The sequence below is a fragment of the Bos taurus genome, chromosome 20, assembly GCF_002263795.3.
Source record: "Bos taurus isolate L1 Dominette 01449 registration number 42190680 breed Hereford chromosome 20, ARS-UCD2.0, whole genome shotgun sequence".
In the NCBI taxonomy this organism is placed as follows: Eukaryota; Metazoa; Chordata; class Mammalia; order Artiodactyla; family Bovidae; genus Bos; species Bos taurus.
This window is the reverse complement of record NC_037347.1, coordinates 41,638,976-41,657,288: the sequence shown is the minus strand read 5'-3', so window position 1 is coordinate 41,657,288 and position 18,313 is coordinate 41,638,976. Positions and strand designations below refer to the sequence as shown.

At 44.6% G+C, this 18,313-nt stretch overlaps 1 protein-coding gene across 8 annotated transcripts in view; it reads left to right on the top strand.

Moving 5' to 3' along the window:
* Positions 1–18,313, top strand: part of PDZD2 (PDZ domain containing 2) — a 404,359-nt gene that overhangs the window by 250,104 nt on the left and 135,942 nt on the right. The window contains exon 1 of one of the 8 annotated variants that reach the window (XM_024981523.2): positions 8,933–9,748. The exons of the other annotated variants lie outside the window; for them this stretch is intronic. The gene's annotated coding sequence lies outside the window, so the exon portion shown is untranslated. Of the gene's footprint in view, positions 1–8,932; positions 9,749–18,313 lie in introns of those variants that run through there. 8 annotated transcript variants of the gene reach the window in all.

Sequence of the window (18,313 nt, the reverse complement as noted above, 5' to 3'; positions counted from 1 at the left end):
GCTCCTTCGACTACTGGACAATAGCAATGTAGTCAAAATAATATATAAAGAGTGGGGGATTCCAAGCCCACCACATTTGTTTCCTCGTGTAGAGTGTTAATGGAGTTGTGACTGTTGACTTTGTCTTGGGCTCTAAGCCAGTGTGGGCAGCAGTGTGATCCTGAACCCGGCTGGCAGCAGTCCATTCCAGCGGGTCTGTTTAACAAGCCTGGCATCCGGCATGCTGTGTTCCCTGTGATGATGCCAGGTTAGGTGGGTTGGGCTGGAACACAGTTGTCTCCAGGGGCAGCAAGCACGAGGAGTAGCCCACTTTCTTCTCCTCTGTGAAAGGAGGAGTATTGAAATGGTGGGAAAAACGTCAAAACCAAGAAGCAGCCTTTACTTAAGACCCACATCCTTGGGAAAGTTTGTCCTGCTTGTCCCAGCCCATGATGACACTTCCCTTGGAATTCCTGATCCTCATTACCTTTCTCCATCATTTCCCATTTAGCATACTTGCTCACCCCGATGGGAACCTTTTCATGTAGACAGAGTCTCATCTGCCCCAAATGCTTAGAGGATGCCCTTTATTCATTTGTTTTATCTATTTACTTATATTTATGCTCTTATTTGCTTTTATTAGCTCACGAATAGTAAAAAGAATTCAACAGAACAGAAACAATCAAATTAGCTCACAGACAACAAGAAATCTAATAATAATAATAATTAAAAAAGAAACCACCAAATAGAAAATATTAGGCACAATGACTGAAAGAAAAGGTATCATTCTTTATACTAGAATATGGACTTGGTGTTTTAGGAGGGAAATTTGAACATAATAAAATCAATGTATACCTGTCTAACATGCCATTTCTTTTTTCTGGTAACTTTATTTTTTGACGTTTCTAACTTTTTGCTTTGTAGTGGGGTATAGCCGATTAACAAACAATGCTGTGATACTTCCCAGTGAACAGCGAAGGGACTCAGCCATACACATACACATACACGTATCTATTCCTCCCAAACTCCCCACCCACCCAGGCTGCCACTTAACACTGGGAAGCATTTCCTGTGCTGTACAGTAGGTCCCTGTTGGTTATCCATTTTAAATAAAGGCATGTCACACACTATTTCTCACTAATTACTGAACACCTGAAATGCTAGAAAAAATTTTAACTTTTTTTTTTTAATATATATGGCTGAGCTCATGGCAAATTAATGAAACAACTGAAGGCAGACTGGGAAAGGGTGAAATTCCATAAGACAGTTTGGTTACGGAACTGATAACTGTCCCAGGTCCCACCCCTGACGCCTAGAAGGACCCCAGTTTTAAGGACTACACCTGCACAGCGGGCGGGAGGGTCTTCGTCGCTGTGCTCGGGCTTTCCTCATCGTGGTGAGTGGCGGCTACTCTGTAAGTTGTGCACGAGCTTCTTACTGTGGTGGCTTCTCTTGTTGTAAAGCGTGGTCTCTAGGGCTTCAGTAATTGTAGTACGTGGGCTTAGCTGACCCGTGATTTGTGAGATCTTACTGGAGCAGGGATCGAACCCGTGTCCCCTGCATTGGCAGGTGGATTCTTAACCGCAGACCACCAGGGAAGTTCCAGGAGGCTCTTCTTAATTACTATTTGATTCTGCTTTTACGAGTTTATCTCATTGATATTAATAAGACCATAGACTGAAGCTTTGGGGAACTGTCTGCAGGGCTGCTCCTGAAATTGATTTCTTAGAGATGCCAGGGCCTGGAGAAGAATTAGAGATCTCCAGCTGCAGGTGGCCATGACATTGGCTAAGGAAGTGCGTTGTTCCCTCTTCACCTCTGAGTGTGAGTAACCACAGACTTCCATGACCTGGCCCAGGGAGTCCTCAGGTTGGGGCAGGATTCACAAGAGTGAGTTCAAGTTGTGATGGGGCTGGATTCAACTGGTAACCAAGACCTCTGGCTGGTGGGTCACTAGAGGCCAGGAAGGTGTAAATGCCTTGATGTGAGGGCATGTACTGTTCCAGATTTCTCTGGGGTAATTGGTTATTTATGCAAGTCATGAAGGCTTTCTGCTCCTTTGAAGTTAGGTTTTCCTTGCCCTGAAGTGATTGGTCCTTTTCTCCATCTATGTCCAGAAGAAACATGTGTATCTTTTTTCATGGACTGACCTAATCCTCATTAATGGGCCTTGATTCTGAAAAGTTGACCTGAGATGACCAGTAGCCCTAAGAGACAGCTGTCCTTGTCCAGGAACCAGGTCCTGGGACTCATCTGTGTACTTCCTGTTCCCCACCTTGCACTTCCTGTTCCATTACAGTTTCTTATCCCAATGTGAACTCCCTTGGCATTGATCCATCCTTACCCAGGGCAGTTCATTCCTAAAGAACACTGGGCAGTTTCAGCGTACCCATGTTCATTTAGATGTGGAGACCAGCTATGAGAAAGAGAAAAGAGTCCCAGCCCCTGAAGGATGGGGACTGAGTTAGGGAGAGTTGCCACTTTTCTGCACACAAAGGAAAGTTTAAACCAAAAAAATGCCTATACCGAAGGAGGGCCAAGGAGGATGCCTGAAAGTTTTTCAAAAAGTCCTCAAAGCACCTGTTATTGATGAGTAAGCTATGTTATAAAAAGACAGGAATGAAAACTGGTTGATAACATAAGATTTGGACACACCAGTTAGAAGGAGAGCTGGTATACAAATTTCTATAACTTAATTGACAATAGAGTCCTTCCTTCATAGAATATCTCCTCAAACTGATATGTTATAGAGTTTTTTTTTGTTTTTTTTTTTTTTAAGCTAAAGTTATTAGAAAGATTATGAAGAAAGAATCCTTGAGGGGAAAATTCAAAAGGACAGTGAAACTGTGTTTAGGATATGAGTTGAGAGTTTTGTTCTGTTTTTCCATTTGTTTACTGGAACCTGGGAGCATGCCAGGTTTTGAAGGGAAATATAAGAGGGAACTTTTCAATAAACATTGATCCAGTACTTATAAGGAAACCAGTGCCAGCAAGGTGAACATCCCCCACCCCTGCTCAGAAGCCTCTGAGAAGCTGTGAACCCACCCCTTTGCTACAGGATTCAGCTCAGAGTTTTTGGAATTTTGAATCTGAATGCTTTAGGAAGGACATGCCTTTTGCCTAACGTGCTTTTCTCTTTCAATTTCCTGCACCCTGACAACTTTTGTGCTTGCAGTCCCTAGAATGGGAAGCCATCACCATAACAATGAACAGTATAATATAAGGCTTTAAGAACCTGTATGATTTGTTGTTTGTTGAAGAGGGCTGTCTAATGCATCATTGAGTGTTTGGCAGCAACTCTGGCCTCTACCCACTAGATGCCAGTAACAACCCCTCCTCCTCCCTGTAGGGGAAAGGCACTGGTTTATGTGCAAACATAGATACACGAAAAAGAGCAGCAGCTAACATGTTTCCTGATATAGTCATTGGAGGGAGATCGAGAATGGCTTTATTCTTTGCGCATGAGAATTTATTAGAACAATGAGGAATTATCAAGCCGCTCTTATGTGTTTACCATTGGATGTCTCAGTGCGCATCCAGTGGTAAATACGTAAGATTACATTAGATTGAAGGGATCAACAACTGAGGAAGAGAGAGTAGTTGGAGTCAAAGCCAGGTAAAGCCAGACACAGGTAAAAGATTTAAGAGGTAGAGTATCTCACCACCAATGTGAGAGGAGCTGACAATGATTCATCTGTGCTTGAGTGACTTTTGTAGATGTTCAGTCACTAAGTTGTATCCGACTCTTTGCAACCCCATGGACTGCAGCACGCCAGACTTCTGTGTCCTTCACCATCTCCCAGAGTTTGCTAAGACTCATATCCACTGAGTCAGTGATGTTATCTAACCATCTCATCATCTGCCACCCCCTTTTCCTTTTGCCTGTAATCTTTCCCAGCATCAGAGTCTTTTCCAGTGAGTCAGCTCTTTGAATCAGGTGGCCAGAGTATTGGAGCTTCAGCATTAGTCCTTCTAGTGAATATTCAGGGTTGATTTCCTTGAGGATTTGTTGCAGGAAGGGGAACCCCTTCCAGGGCCCGAAACTGGGCTCTTGTCTAACAATCGGAAATGAATTGTCCGAGGAGACACATGTGCTCACAAAGCAAGAGATTTTATTGGGAAAGGGCACCCAGGTGGAGAGCAGTAGGGTAAGAGAACCCAGGAGAACAGCTCTGCCACATGGCTTGCAGTCTCAGGTTTTATGGTGATGGGATTAATTTCCGGGTTGTGCTTAGCCAATCATTCTGACTCAGAGTTCTTCCTGGTGGTGCACGCCTTGTTTGGCCAAGATGGATGCCAGAGAGGAGGATTCTGGGAGGTGGTCAGACAGGTGGTGTCTCCCTTTGACCTTTCCCAAACTCTTCTGGTTGGTGGAGGCTTATTAGTTCCCTGTTCCTTACCAGGACCTCCTGTCCTAAAACAACTCATGCAAATAGTTACTATAGTGCCTGGCCAGGGTGGGTGGTTTCAATCAGGGTGCTTCCCCTAACAGATTGACTGGCTTGATCTCCTTGCTGTTCAAGACCCTCTCAAGAGTTCTTGAGTGAGTGGGGATTGACATTAATGAAAAGAGGAAGTATACGAGAAGGAACCAGGTGACAGAGAACATGGTGGGTTTTATTTCAGGCCCTGCTGAGTTTGGGATGCCTGAAAGACATCTCGTTGGAGCTGGGCAGGAGGCAGGCAGAGATCTGGGTCTGAAACTCTGAACAGAGATGGAGATTGAGGAGTTGGAGGTTTTTCCTTGGTTGTTATTGTGATAGATGTAGAAGGGATAAGCCAGGGAAGAGGAAAAGAGAAATGCTGGTGCTTCTTCAGCCACCCTGGCCCTCCAGGAGAGAAGAGAGAGGTCAAGGATGAAGGCTGAGAACTGATGGTCAGAGAGCTGGGAAGCTCTGTCCACCAGCAATGTGGGGTCTCATTGGACACATTTAACAGCTTAAAATCAGTTCTGTATATAATTAAGGACCAAAAAAATAGCATGATGGCATCCGTATGTGCTGCCGAAGTGGAGTGAGGTGAAAGGGTATGTGAGCTCTTAAGAGGGCTTTGTGGAGGAGACGAAAGGGTCATAGCTGCATAGAGCTTGACTTTCTCAAGGGTGTTTGTGAAACCTCCGCGTTGATGATGGAAGTTGGAAGGGAACTGCTGCTCTCAGTTGCCAGGTCACAGCTGTCCCTGCTTGCACAAGTGGCAGGGTGTTCCCATCAGCATCACTTATCTCCCATCACAGGTTATGGAGACAAACTGAGCGCTGTTGGCTTTCATAATTCTCTGTGAACTATTTTTGACTGGGGGATGGGAAAAAGAGAAGGAAACTGGAGTGCTTTCTGTGTTTGCAGGTCGTTTATGAATTTTGGCAAGTGGTAGCCTTTCACTCTGTGGCTTCGATAATATGAAGCCTGGATAGCCTTAGGACTGACCAACGGGAAACTGTAAAGAAAATTCAAATTCCGCCAGCTTTTTCAAAATACAGTTGACGCTTGAACAATGTGGGTTTGAACCACGTGGGTCCACTTATGAGAGCTTCTTTTGATACGTATACTACTTATGTTTATGATCAGAGGTTGGTTGAATCTGTGGATGCAAAATCCATGGATGTGAGGGCCAACCTGGGACTTGAGTGTATGTGGATTTTGGTATCTATGGTGAGTCCTGGAACCAGTCAGCTGCAGATGCCAAGGGACAACTGTATATATAATATAAAATTTATGTGATATAAATCTGGGCTAAATTATAAAATTTTAATGGAAAAGTGTTAGCCATTTTTCAGTGTATAGTTCTGTGGTATAAGGTATGTTCATATTGTTGTGTAAATCCCAGTCATCTCCAGAACATCTTTTGTCTTGCAACTGAAACTGCCCATTAAATAGTAACTGCCCATTCTCCCCTCTTCGCCATCCCTGGGCCACTGATTTGCCTTCTGTCTGTGTCAGTCTGACTTCTCTTGGTATCTCATATAAAATCTGTCTTTTTGTGACTGGTCTGTTTCACTGAGCATAATGTCCTCCTGGTTCATCTCTGTTGTAGTGTACGTCAGAGTTTCCATCCTTTCTAAAGCTCAGTAATATTCTGTTCTATGTATGTAACACGTTTTTTTTTTTTCTGTTCATTCATCAGTGAACTTGGCCTGCTGTCACCTTTTAGGCGTGGCTGCTATGAATGTGATTGTACAAATAGCCCTTTGTGTCCTGCTTCTGATTCTTTGTGGTATGTACCCAGAAGTGTCCATAGGCTTTTGTGGTATTGTGGATTCTTTTCTCTGTTGGGGAATCACTTCTGATACTTCATTTGTGACTCTTCTGCTTTGGCTCATGGGAGAGTATGTCCCTTCATGATGGACTTTGTTACCAGCTGGCAGCCATCACTGAGCCCATGCCTGTCATTTTTGTCCAGCCAGCTCTGTCCTAGAGTTTGAATCTGAAAGATCTGTGTTCAGGCTCAGTATCTCCACTAATGTGCCCTGACCTTGGCAAGTTCCTTTGTCTCTCGGGTCCTCTTTCTCCACATCCCCACCAATGAGAAAGTACAACCAAGTAATCGATGGGGCTCCTCCCAGGTCAAGAAAGGGGAGGGCATAGTGGTCTTCTAAACCCAGGAACCATGGTGGGTGAGATGGAAGACATCGGAAGTTGATTGTTTTATTTCATTTGGCCATGCTTTGAGGCTTGTGGGATCTTAGATCCCCAATCAGAGATTGAACCCAGGTCCTCAGCAGTGGACCTAACCACTGGCCCACCAGAAAATTCCTGAGCCCCGGACTCCTAACATGGACAGTTTGACCAAAAACTTATCTGCCCTGAAATCTTGGATGGCTGGATGTTTCTAATGGCTTGTGTACTTGCTGCATTCTAGCACATGCTATATGGCTCATTTTATGAGTAAATGTACTAGCATTTCCCCATAAAGCAAAATTGCGTGGTATATTATCCATACTTGCTGAGAAAATAGGACAAAAGAAAGGTGGAATGACTGGTTCCACCATAGATTTTTGGCACATGTCATAAACTAATACTGAAGAGAATACTCTATAAGCAAATTTTACCTTCTGTTAAGACTGTAGCTTGGTCACGGGCCAAGAAAATTTTAACGTCCTTTCTTCCCCCTACTACTATAAAAAATTTTTTTTAAAAAACGGATTTTAATCTCCTTAGCTAAACTCAGAGCATGTCTACTTTCCTTGAACGAGGAAGGTAAGCCCCAAGTCGTCACCTGCATGATCAACTCTCTGGCCCCTGCACTGCATGTGAAAATTCAGGCTGCTCCTAGATTCCCTGTTTGGGTTGGAGACTCGGCACTAATCCTTCTGCCGGTTTTCTCTGCCTCACCAGTGAAACATCATGTATACACCCGTGACTTTTTATCTTACTTTTCTTTTTCTCCCCTGTAAAAGGCAGATGGCTTATTTTTTTCCCCCATGGATGTGGTGTTAAGGTGTTTGGATGACTGCAACCTGATTTGGAGTGTGTGCAGAAATATATAGCATTTTCTTTCTAGGAGACATTTTTAACCATCTTATTATTAAAAAACAACAAAACAAAGCAACAAACAGAAAACCAGACTGTCTGGGACAGTCAGTCGTCATTTTTTTTAATATATGAAACACTTAAAAAACAATTTTGAAGAATGAAGAACTTCCTCCCATGGTATCTGGGACAAGCTCATGACAGTCTGGGGTTCCTTGTGGGGGAAATCTATAGTGGATAAAACTATAAAAAGAATGAATAGATTAAAATCAAATTATCCTAAAACTCAGCAGTCCTCCTGGGTTTTATAGACACATGACCGGACAGTGACGAGTTGCAACGAGCAGACAACATTTGCTCTTTTATTGCCGACAAGCGTGGCTGCTAAAGAATGGTCAGCATTTTGGTAACATTATTCACATTTAAACAGTTTGTGAATTTTCATACCTGCCATGATAACTGTAGGGTTTTAGAGACCTCTGTCTTTGGAGAAGGCAATGGCACCCCACTCCACTACTCTTGCCTGGAAAATCCCATGGTGGGAGGAGGCTGGTAGGCTGCAATCCATGGAGTCGCTAAGAGTTGGACACGACTGAGTGACTTCCCTTTCACTTTTCATTTTCATGCATTGGAGAAGGAAATGGCAACCCACTCCAGTGTTCTTGCCTGGAGAATCCCAGGGACGGCGGGGCCTGGTGGGCTGCCGTCTATGGGGTTGCACAGAGTCGGACACGACTGAAGTGACTTAGCAGTCTTTGGTTGATGGATCATGAAAGACTCTAGTTACAGAATAAGGTGAATTTTACACATAGTGGAAGTCCTGATTTATGTATGGAAACCTGGTTTTTTAAAATTCTATTTCCTTAGTAAAATCCAATTGTTTCTATAAAATTCAGTCTCTAGGGCTGGCTGATAATCTCTGGTTTTGCTGGTGGTGTCCTGGGGTAGAAGAAGGAAGTACTGTTGGGTTAGGAAAATTGTAACCTTGAGGACATGATGGGAAAATTATTTAAAGTTTCGATTTTTATTCCCATTTGAATACAATAAGAACTGGCCCTTTGATAGAAAATGCAAAGTAGACTTGTAGACACAGGGAGGGAAGGAGAAAGTGAAAAATGAAAGTCTCTCAGTCGTGTCTGACTCTTTGCGACCCCGTGGATTATACAGTCCATGAAATTCTCTAGGCCAGAATACTGGAGTGGGTAGCCTTTCCCTTCTCCAGGGGATCTTCCCAACCCAGGAATCGGACCCAGGTCTCCTGCATTGCAGGCAGATTCTTTACCAGCTGAGCCGTAAGGGAAGCCCATGCAAAGTAGACTTGTAGACACAGGGAGGGAAGAAGAACGTGGGAAGAATTGAGAGAGTAGCACTGAAAACTCGAGAGCTGGTGGAAATTTTCTGTATGATGCAGGGAGCTTACATCTGATGCTTCGTGACAACCTAGAGGGGTGAGATGGGGTGGGAGGTGGGAGGGAGGTTCATGAGGGAGGGGCATGCATATACCTATAGCCGATTCATGTTGATATATGGCAGAAACCAATGCAATATAGTAAAACCCTTATTCTCCAATTAAAAATAAATAATTTTTAAAAAAGAAAGAAAAGGCAAAGTAAAATACTTTGTTGTGAACCCTTAGGTGACTGAGTGGAAAGCTTCTTGACACCTTATGCTGGCTTCACATTCGGGGAGCACATGAAATACACATCTCGGTGTATTTCTGGTTGTCTTAGGCCTAAAATCGTACACCTTCCTCAGTGGGTGGTGGTGGTGTCTATTGAACGAAGCCATTTCAACTCCATCACCAAGGTGTGCGTCCTTTGCTGGTGGAAGAACTGATCCACAGACAACCTCCAGAAGGAGGGCACGGGTAACCTCCACCAGGGTTGGATGCCCCCGTAGTCCCAGAAAATCAAAGCCTGGTTCCAGCATCCTGGTTCCACGATGCTGGCAGGGCAAGGGTTGGTTTGTCCTCTTGCAAACGCAGTTTAGCAGGATGCACTCATAAATGAAAAATGATCTGAGTGCTGTGGGTGGGGCCATCACACTCAGGAGGTGAAGCTGAGAGGAGGAGGGAGGAGAGAGAGACACAGAAAGAGAGCTCATACTCCTGAGCTCCGGAGAGTATGAGGACTTGGCAGAAAGTCGGAGCTCGCACTGGCAGGGTTCTCATGTTTGTTGATAGTTAATAACCCAGGACTTTAAAGAACTGAATGAAGAGGGAAATGAAGCGAACCACACTTTGGAGTCTGTCAACGGCTGTGAAAGACAGTGGAGAACGCTCACCCGATCAGTTCCTGAAGCAGGTAGGCGAGTGAGACCTGAGCGGCCAGGAGAGTCTCATTTTCTCTCTGAACACAACTTACACATCTTCCAAGGTTTCTTTGTTGTTTTTTTTTAAGTGTATGAGAAATGAGAAGATAATATTGACATAAGAAACAGACTTAGAGCCTGAATGATGCCCAAGCCAGAGATTTCCTCAGTTACTAGTTTGATGACCAAGTGACAGCTATATTGTAGGGGTTGCCTAAAAAAAAATCGCCCCCCTAAATCATACAGCATTTAAGTTAAAGGTGATTTAAAATTTGACGAAGAATCAATGAGCCACAAACACTGTTTTAGAACAAATACTTTAAAGATAGCCAACCAGAAACTGATTTGCCGGCTTGATGGTTGCTGTGTTTTCATATTTCAGCGCTAACAAGGTGCTTGCTAGTTTTTACTAGCTTTTGTAAGAAAGGAGGTAGATGTATAACAGCTGTGAAATGTCCACAAATTGACTGGGGTCCAGAGCGAAGCCTGAATGCACTAATGTTTTCTCCATTAAGGCGGGCCGCTTCTGCTTCTCAATCAGGGAATTGGAAAGAATGGTGAGAGTAAAGCGTGGATCCTGAATATTTATATGGGGGGCAGCAGTGATTGGCGGTGGGGGTGGTGATGTGATCAGGGAGAGGGCTGCAAATTATCACTGTGCCGTGTTCATACTCGGGAGCAGAAAATAAACAGTGAGGGCCAAGGGTGGCCGCCACATGCAAGGATAATTTAAGGACTGATTTGTGGCTCCTGCGGTTGTAGCTGAATCTCAGTGCATCCTTTCCATCGTTGGGGCTTGTGATAAGGAAGCAGAACAGAAAAAAAAGACCATCACAAGCCTGGGCTTCTGAACCGTTTCCAGGCTTTGCTTCTGGTTGGCGCCTGGATAATTGGACCTAGATTTCCCCCACAATAAAGTGGTCAGAGTGTCATGAAATTGAGCTGGGGTAGGTCGGAAGTGGCATGTGTGGTCAGCATGACAGGAGTGTCAGAATCAGGCAGAGAACTGTATTACAGCCGAATAAGTTCAACACCCTCAGAGTTTTCGAGAATGCCCTGCTAGCCACAGGGGTGTGTCTGGGAAGGCAGATGTGAGAGCTGCTTTGGTAACCACTCATTGGCTGACTGTTGCCTTCAAGCTGTGGTGGCCAAGCCTTGTGGCTTTGCATTTTAGGCCTGGAGGGCTGGGAGATGGCTGTGCTTAGTCAAGGCAAGCCCAAACCTTATCTCTGACTTTTCAGCCTTCCACAACTAGACCTATTTATGGGTGGGGGAGCGGCACTCCTGTGGTCTTTAGGACCACAGGACCTCTCCACCCTGACCCACTCTTGCTACCATCTACCTTTGGATGAGTCCCATTGGTCCCCTGTCCTTCACACCAGTCTGTCTCAGTTGCTATTTGCAGGAAATTAAGGCAAATCAGGCAGGCAGACTCCTTCCCAGGGTCCATTCTGTAAGCAGTCAGAGCAGTACACTGTGGCCTGTGAGCCAAATCCAGCTTTCCCCAGCCTGTTTTTACATGGCTCCAGAGCTAAGAATATGGTTTCCATTTTCAAGGAAAGAGAAGATAAAAAATACAGGATGAGGTAAAAATACAAGAGATAAAAAATACAGGACTGAGACAGATGTGGCCTTCAAAGCCTAAAATATGGACTGTTGACTCTTGTTGTTCAGTTGCTGAGTCAACTGGCTCTTTGCAACCCCGTGGACTGCAGCACACCAGGCTTCCCTGTCCTTCACCATCTCCCACAGTGTGCTCAAACTCATGTCCACTGAGTCTGTGCTGCCATCCATCCATTTCATCCTCTGTTGTCCCCTTCTCCTCCTGCCTTCAATCTTTCCCAGCATCAGGGTCTTTTCCCACGAGGGAGATGTTTGCCATCCTCAATTGACATCACTCAGGATCAGTGTGACCAGTGGGTTGATCAGCTTATAACATCTTTGGCAGTTCAGATGAGCTGTTCATTTTGGAAACTGATTTTACTGTCTCAGTCTCTGTTAGATGGTATGACTGCCTCCAAAAGGGGAGATTCAGGAGCCAGGAAGTTGAAGATTTTCTGCAGGATCCAAACATTAGGAAAGAAATGTCAGGCAAACTGTGTTTATAGTTGGATTTTCACCCTCTCCCCTCATTGGGGAATCCGCTGGTGTAGGTACCAATGAGACCCACCACGTGGGCAGACATGCCACTGAAAGAACCTGAGGGGGTAACCAGAACTCTGCTATCTCACTCAAAAATGATTCATTTCCTTTCCCCCTTTTTGCAGACTTGATTGCTGGGCCAGACAGATACAATCTGAGTTCTTTGGTGTTGTCACTTTGGGGGGAAGAAAAAGATGTTTTCTGTAAAATAAATAAGTGAATATCATGTTTTCTCATATTTAGAAGTGTTTCCTTATTGGCTATAAGAACGCTTACTTTCGGCCAGCTAAGCTGACCCTGGAACATGCGATTCTCATTGGCCCAGCATGGGATTTCATTATTAATGTCATTTCTAATAAGAGGAAAATCTAGTGACCTTGCTCATGTTTTAACTTGTGTCAAAACTGCAGGCCTGGATGTGTATTTGACTTTTGTAAGTAGCTTACTGTGGATTGCAGAAACAAAGGAAAGTTTTTCACAAGTAGATTGTAGTTTAAGAAGAAAAACACAAAGGCTGGTATAATTTTTTTTTTCCTCCAAGACATTGCAGTCATCTAGCCTCCTGTATTTGGAAATTGGATGCTGCCAGTAGAGAAGAAGCGGAGTAGGGCCGAGTTTGACAGAATGAAAACAAGTGAAGAAGGATGAAAATGTGTACATATGGTGCCCCATGGGAGTTGGAACCTAGAAACCAAGATGGCGGCAACACACTTGATAAGTCAGGTTGTCAGAGCGGGCGAGGGTGGGTCCTTTAACCTATCACGGGAGCCAGGCTGTACCTTTGTCTGTATTTAGAAAGGGGGTTGGCTCTGAATTTAGAGATTAAGCAACCTGCTATTCCTGTATGCACCAGAATTTCAGACACGGTCAGAAATCTGATTTGCGTAACTGCTGAAACTCAACTGGAAGCCAACCAAACGGAGGCCTGGGCTCCCCAAGCGAAGGGCAGTTAATCAGGAATCACAACACATGAGGGAATTGATCACATTGGCCCTTGACGGTGTGGTCTGTGTGGCCAGAGTCAGTGAAGCAGGCTCTAGGTGAAGGGTCAGCTTTGGTTTCTCAGAAGGCGTCTGCATGAGTCAGTGGTGTGCAGCTCAGAGACTAGAGGCAGTGAGAGGGACCTTTTCACTTCTGAGCCCAGCAGCAAGCTGGCCCCTCAGGAAACAGACAAAGTCTGATCAGAAGCTGAAGTGTAGCACAAGCTATGAGCAGCCCTTAGTTAGCCCCCTCTTTTATAGCGTGTTGGGAAGACAAAGTGCTTTGGCTCAACCTTGACCCATTCACTGCTCCCTTTGGCTCTCTGGACAGAGCCAGAATCTGACCTCTGCTCATAAGCTTTTTCCTGATGGTGAATGGAATAAAAGACCAAGCTAGATGTGTACATATGTGTGCAAAAGTGTGTAGACCTAAAGGGGAGGAACAGCTGAGCAAATAGAAGTTATGATTCTGAGTTAGAGAACTAATGATCATGTCAGTGGAAGGGTTTCAATTTCACATCTCAGTGGCTGTCAGGGATCGCTTTGTGTGGCTTTGTGTTCACATACAGGTTAAGAGGGCTTCCCTGGTGGCTCAGTGGTAAAGAATCTACCTCCAGTGCAAGAGTTCCAGAATCGGTCCCTAGATTGGAAAGAGCCCCTGGAGTAGGAAAGGGCAACCCACTCCAGTATTCTTGCCTGAGAAATCCCATGGACAGAGGAGCCTGGAGGGCTACAGTCCGTGGAGTCACAAAAAACCAGACACAACTTAGTGACTAAACAACACGTTAAGAACTCCTTAAGAACTTCTGTAGGCAAGGCACCCTCTCAGTTCCAAACCTGATTTCTGCACATTCCCTGCAGTGATGTCTAGGAAGTGTAGCATAAAATGTCTTCACCCTGAAGGTCCCGACAGCGTCTCTGCGTTTTCTTCATGGCGGGTGAACAACGTGGCAGTGCTGTGCCTCCACTGCCATGGCGTGTGCCCTGTTCAGTAAAGGAGCGGGCTGAGTGTGCCTCTCCCTGTGGGCATGTCTGACCCAGGGCCCTCGATTTGTTCCATCCAGGTGTGCGTGGGTGTGCAGCCACACCACGGCTCTACAGATGGCCTCAAGTGGGGCAGGGCCTGGGCTCAGTCTCAGTCCAGATATGAGGTCCCTGTGCAGTGAGTCAGGCCCGATCAGTGACCCTGGATGCTAGATTCTCCCCATTTTTTAAATCTCTTTCTGCAGAATCAGTGGTGGTGGTTTAGTTGCTTAGTTGTGTCTGACTCTTGGGACTCCATGGACTGTAGCCCACCGGCTCTTCGGTCCATGGGATTTTACAGGCAAGAATACTGGAGTGAGTTGCCATTTCCTTCTCCAGAAGAAGCAGTACAGCTCTGTTTTACATGCACCAGAAGAACTCTGCACTTAGAAGGATCCTAAGTAACACCTTTGGTAAAAGAGCTCACACACTTGTTTAGATTTTTGGTAGTTTTGAGGTTTGGGACCTATCACGCAGTCTTAATACAAGACACTCTTGGACCGTCTTCTTTGCCTTTCTAGCTTCCACACTGTTTTTCTTCCCAAATTTAAAGACGGAAACCATGTTAGAAATTGACAGAATAGGGCAAGTCTAAGGAAAGGCGAGAGTGTCCCTTGGGAATAAGTTTGGTGAAAACCAGCCCCCACACACCTGTTTCAGTGAGACTTCTCAGTCCAGCAAGTGCAGGTTACCCCCTGAATGGTAGATAGATGGCCTCCTGTTTTATACAATTTATTATGTCAAGCCTTCCCCTTTTAACAAAAAATTAAACATTCTTACCAGCTGTCTTCCCTCCCCCTACAAAAAAAAAATATGTGTGTGTGTGTGTGTGTGTGTGTGTAGTAGTCCTGCAAGGAACAATTTAGAATCCTACCCAAAGCAGAACATGAATGGAAGCACCCATGCCAGGGGGAAAAAGGAAGGAATTCATGGGCTTCATGCTGCTGCTGCTAAGTCGCTTCAGTCATGTTCGACTCTGTGAGACCCCATAGACAGCAGCCCACCAGGCTCCCCCGTCCCTGGGATTCTCCAGGCAAGAACACTGGAATGGGTTGCCATTTCCTTTTCCAGTGCATGAAAGTGAAAAGTGAAAGTGAAGTTGCTCAGTCGTGTCCGACTCTTAGCGACTCCATGGACTGCAGCCTACCAGGCTCCTCCATCCATGGGATTTTCCAGGCAAGAGTACTGGAGTGGGGTGCCATTGCCTTCTCCCACGGGCTCCATACTTGACCTTATAAATGTCATGAATCTCGGGATTTATCATGGTGCTCTGGATGGCACAACAACCTTTTCCTTTTGCCTTCTGCTCCCGTTTCTGCCCCTTTGGCAAAAGAATCCTATTTTCTCCTGCAGGCCAGTTGTATCAGCAAGAGGAAGCTCTGTCTTCCAAGGAATCCCACCTTGGACTTGCCAAATTCCGTCACCTTCAGCTGGCAACACTTTGACTGAAGTTCTCAGACGGCTGCCTGTGGGGTAGAGGGTTGACTGTTGGCAGGAAGCTGCTGGCTTTGAAAAGCATCACAGGTATTTTATTGTAGCAGATGCAAGACAGTTTTGGCAGGGAGCAATAAAGACCTGGAGGGGGAAACAGAAAATTACTTCTGAGCACTGCAGGGAAGAAGGTGGCAGAAATGAAGGATGCAGTTTGGGTTTGTAAAGCTGAATCTTTTGCACAATCCTCTTTACAGGCTCGAACTTGCTTGACTTCAGTTTCTCCCTCAAGTGAGTCAAAGAGTGTTAAAAGAGAATGGAAGCCGGAAGCTGAGAAACAGACTTGGGGGTGTCTCAGGGCGTGAGGGTTTTGCTGGGGTCCTGGTGGCCCGACCAAATTTTGTGTGGTAGAAATCTTGCCGTTTGCAAAATGCTGAGGCATTATGTGTTCTATGTCTATGGCTAATTAGACATTCTTAGTGAGTTTCTTATGGTAACAACAATTTAACAACCTCATCTTAAAAGTGAGTGGAGTCATTTCAAACTCTCACTGGGAGAAACATGAGTCATTTCTGTGGCTTAATTAATTACATTTGTTGTCACTGGGATTTCAGAATGGAGAGAGGATCTATTATCGGTTTTAATCTTTTTTAACTATGAATTCATCTATTCCAGCAGCAGCCTCCAGGTTACTCCCAAACCTAAGCAGTCTCAAAGCTGAGATGTCGAACCTTTCTAAGCTACATGACAGTGAATAATACAGTACTGATTTTTTAAAATCAGTTTTATCCTGATATGATTTACTATGATAGACTCCTACTATCCACAGATTGATTCTCTAATCTGTGAGGTTTCCTTCTGCTTCTGGACTATTTCCTTTTCTTCCATTACTTATTTTTGAATATGAGCTCCTGAATCAGGATGGGTGGAAAACTAGATAAGGATGATGCAACTAACTCATATTGGGACATTCAAAATGCAAGGTTTAGTCATCTTTTTTCAGATGAGCAAACCTGCTGTTGTTTAGTCACTCGGTCGTGCCCAACTCTTTGTGACCCCGTGGAGCCTAGCTCGCCAGGCTCCTCTGTCCATGGGGTTTCCCAGGCAAGAATACTGGAGTAGGTTGCCATTTCCTTTTCCAGGAGATCTTCCTGACCTGGGGATCAAACTCACGTCTCCTGCTTGGCAGGCAGATTCTTTACCACCAGGGAAGCCCTGAGCAAACCTATTAAAGAAAGGCTAAGTATGAGTGACTTGTGTGTGTGTGAAGGGTTGCAAGTCAGAGTTAAAAGTTAATTCGTGGTGATCACATGAACCTGGAAACACAGCTGTTTCTGAACATAAATCTTAATGTAAGACTGTGTCTCAAATGTGTAGGTCTGTCTTCTCTTTTGTAAGCATTGTGGTTCAGACACATTCACACGAGCTATTTTTGTTAGAGAAATGCCTCGTTGTGTAGTGGCAGCTTTTCTGTGAGAGTTCAAACCAAGTGTCAAATGATCTCCCCAAGGCTGCTGCATGAGGTCCCGTTTTGCTTTCACGGCATTTTGGTTAGCATGAGGGGAACATAGCCCATGGAGCAGTGTGGCCGACTTAGATGTACAATTTCGAAATTCAGAGACAAATCGATGTTGGCTTTTTCTGAAAATGGATCTTATTTTGAGAACCACAGTTGACATGGCTGTGGGAAGTGTTGCTTATTCTTGGCAAGAAAACTCCCCTGAAAAGGTGCTCATGATCCAGAAGACGGGGAGCTGCCCCGGGGCTCCCTGGCAGAGCAGGGGAGATGTTTCAGAACTCAGTGTCTGTAACCTATATTAAATCCACATTTGTATGGAAGTATCTATGCAGATGAAGAAGGCAGCTTCCTACAAAATGGGATTATTTTAGTGACTCTGTGTAATGGTATTCACCGTGGAGCCTGGCATGTCTCTTTCAGAAATATTTAGATCCCAACTTAAGGGATTTGATCAGAAGTACTTATTACACATAGAAGTGTTTCGCTCTGCGGTGGGAACTTGTGGGGAAGCCAGCTCACAGAAGCCAGAAGGGCAAATGCAGTAGCTAAGAGAGAAGGAAGTGATTGACCTGCGTGTGCTCCAGCTAAGATCAGACAAACAGAAACACAGACACAGGGCACATCTCTACTGCTTCTGTGTAAGGTCCTTTCCTCAGTAACCTAGATTCTATGAATAGATTTCAGGGGGAGAAGGGGACAGTAAGCCTGGAAGGGAAGAAAGTTAAACGTTTGTTGTCATTAAACTCTAGTTCAGATGTAGTGTTTTCCTTCAATAAAGGATGCAGACAACAAAGCACAGTAGTATTTGCAGTCCTCATGTCTTTGTCACCAGTAGAAATGGTACACATTATTTGTGGGTGGGTATCTTTTGATATCAAACACTACTACTTTGAAAATCGGCTAATTAATTTGTTAAGAGATATCCCTAACCTCTTAATAAAAGAGCACATGGTTTTGATAGTATACATTTTAAAATATTTAGGCTATTGTATTTCAACATAATTGGTTTTCTTTGTAATCCTAGGTATTTTGTGTATTTAAAAATATCATTTTGAGACTTCACCAGGCAGAGGCCCATGGTTCAAAAATATTTTTTAAAAAGAAAGGAAGAAAGAAAAGGAAAAAAGCTGTCTTAAAGTAACCATTTGATCTTCATTTAGATCTTCATTTACCAGGAAAAAAATATTAACCCAGGACTGTAGGGTATGTTCTAACCTATAAATCACCTGGGATCTTGATAAAATGCAGATTTTTATGCAGTAGGTCCTGAAATCCAGGAGATGCGGGTTTGATCCCTGGGTCGGGAAGATCCCCTGGAGAAGGGATGGCAACCCACTCCAGTATGCTTGCCTGGAGAATCCCATGGACAAAGGTGCCTGGTGGGCTACAGTTCATAGTGTTGGAAAGAGTCAGACACGAATGAAGCAACTGAACATACATGCACACATGCAGTAGTCTGGGTT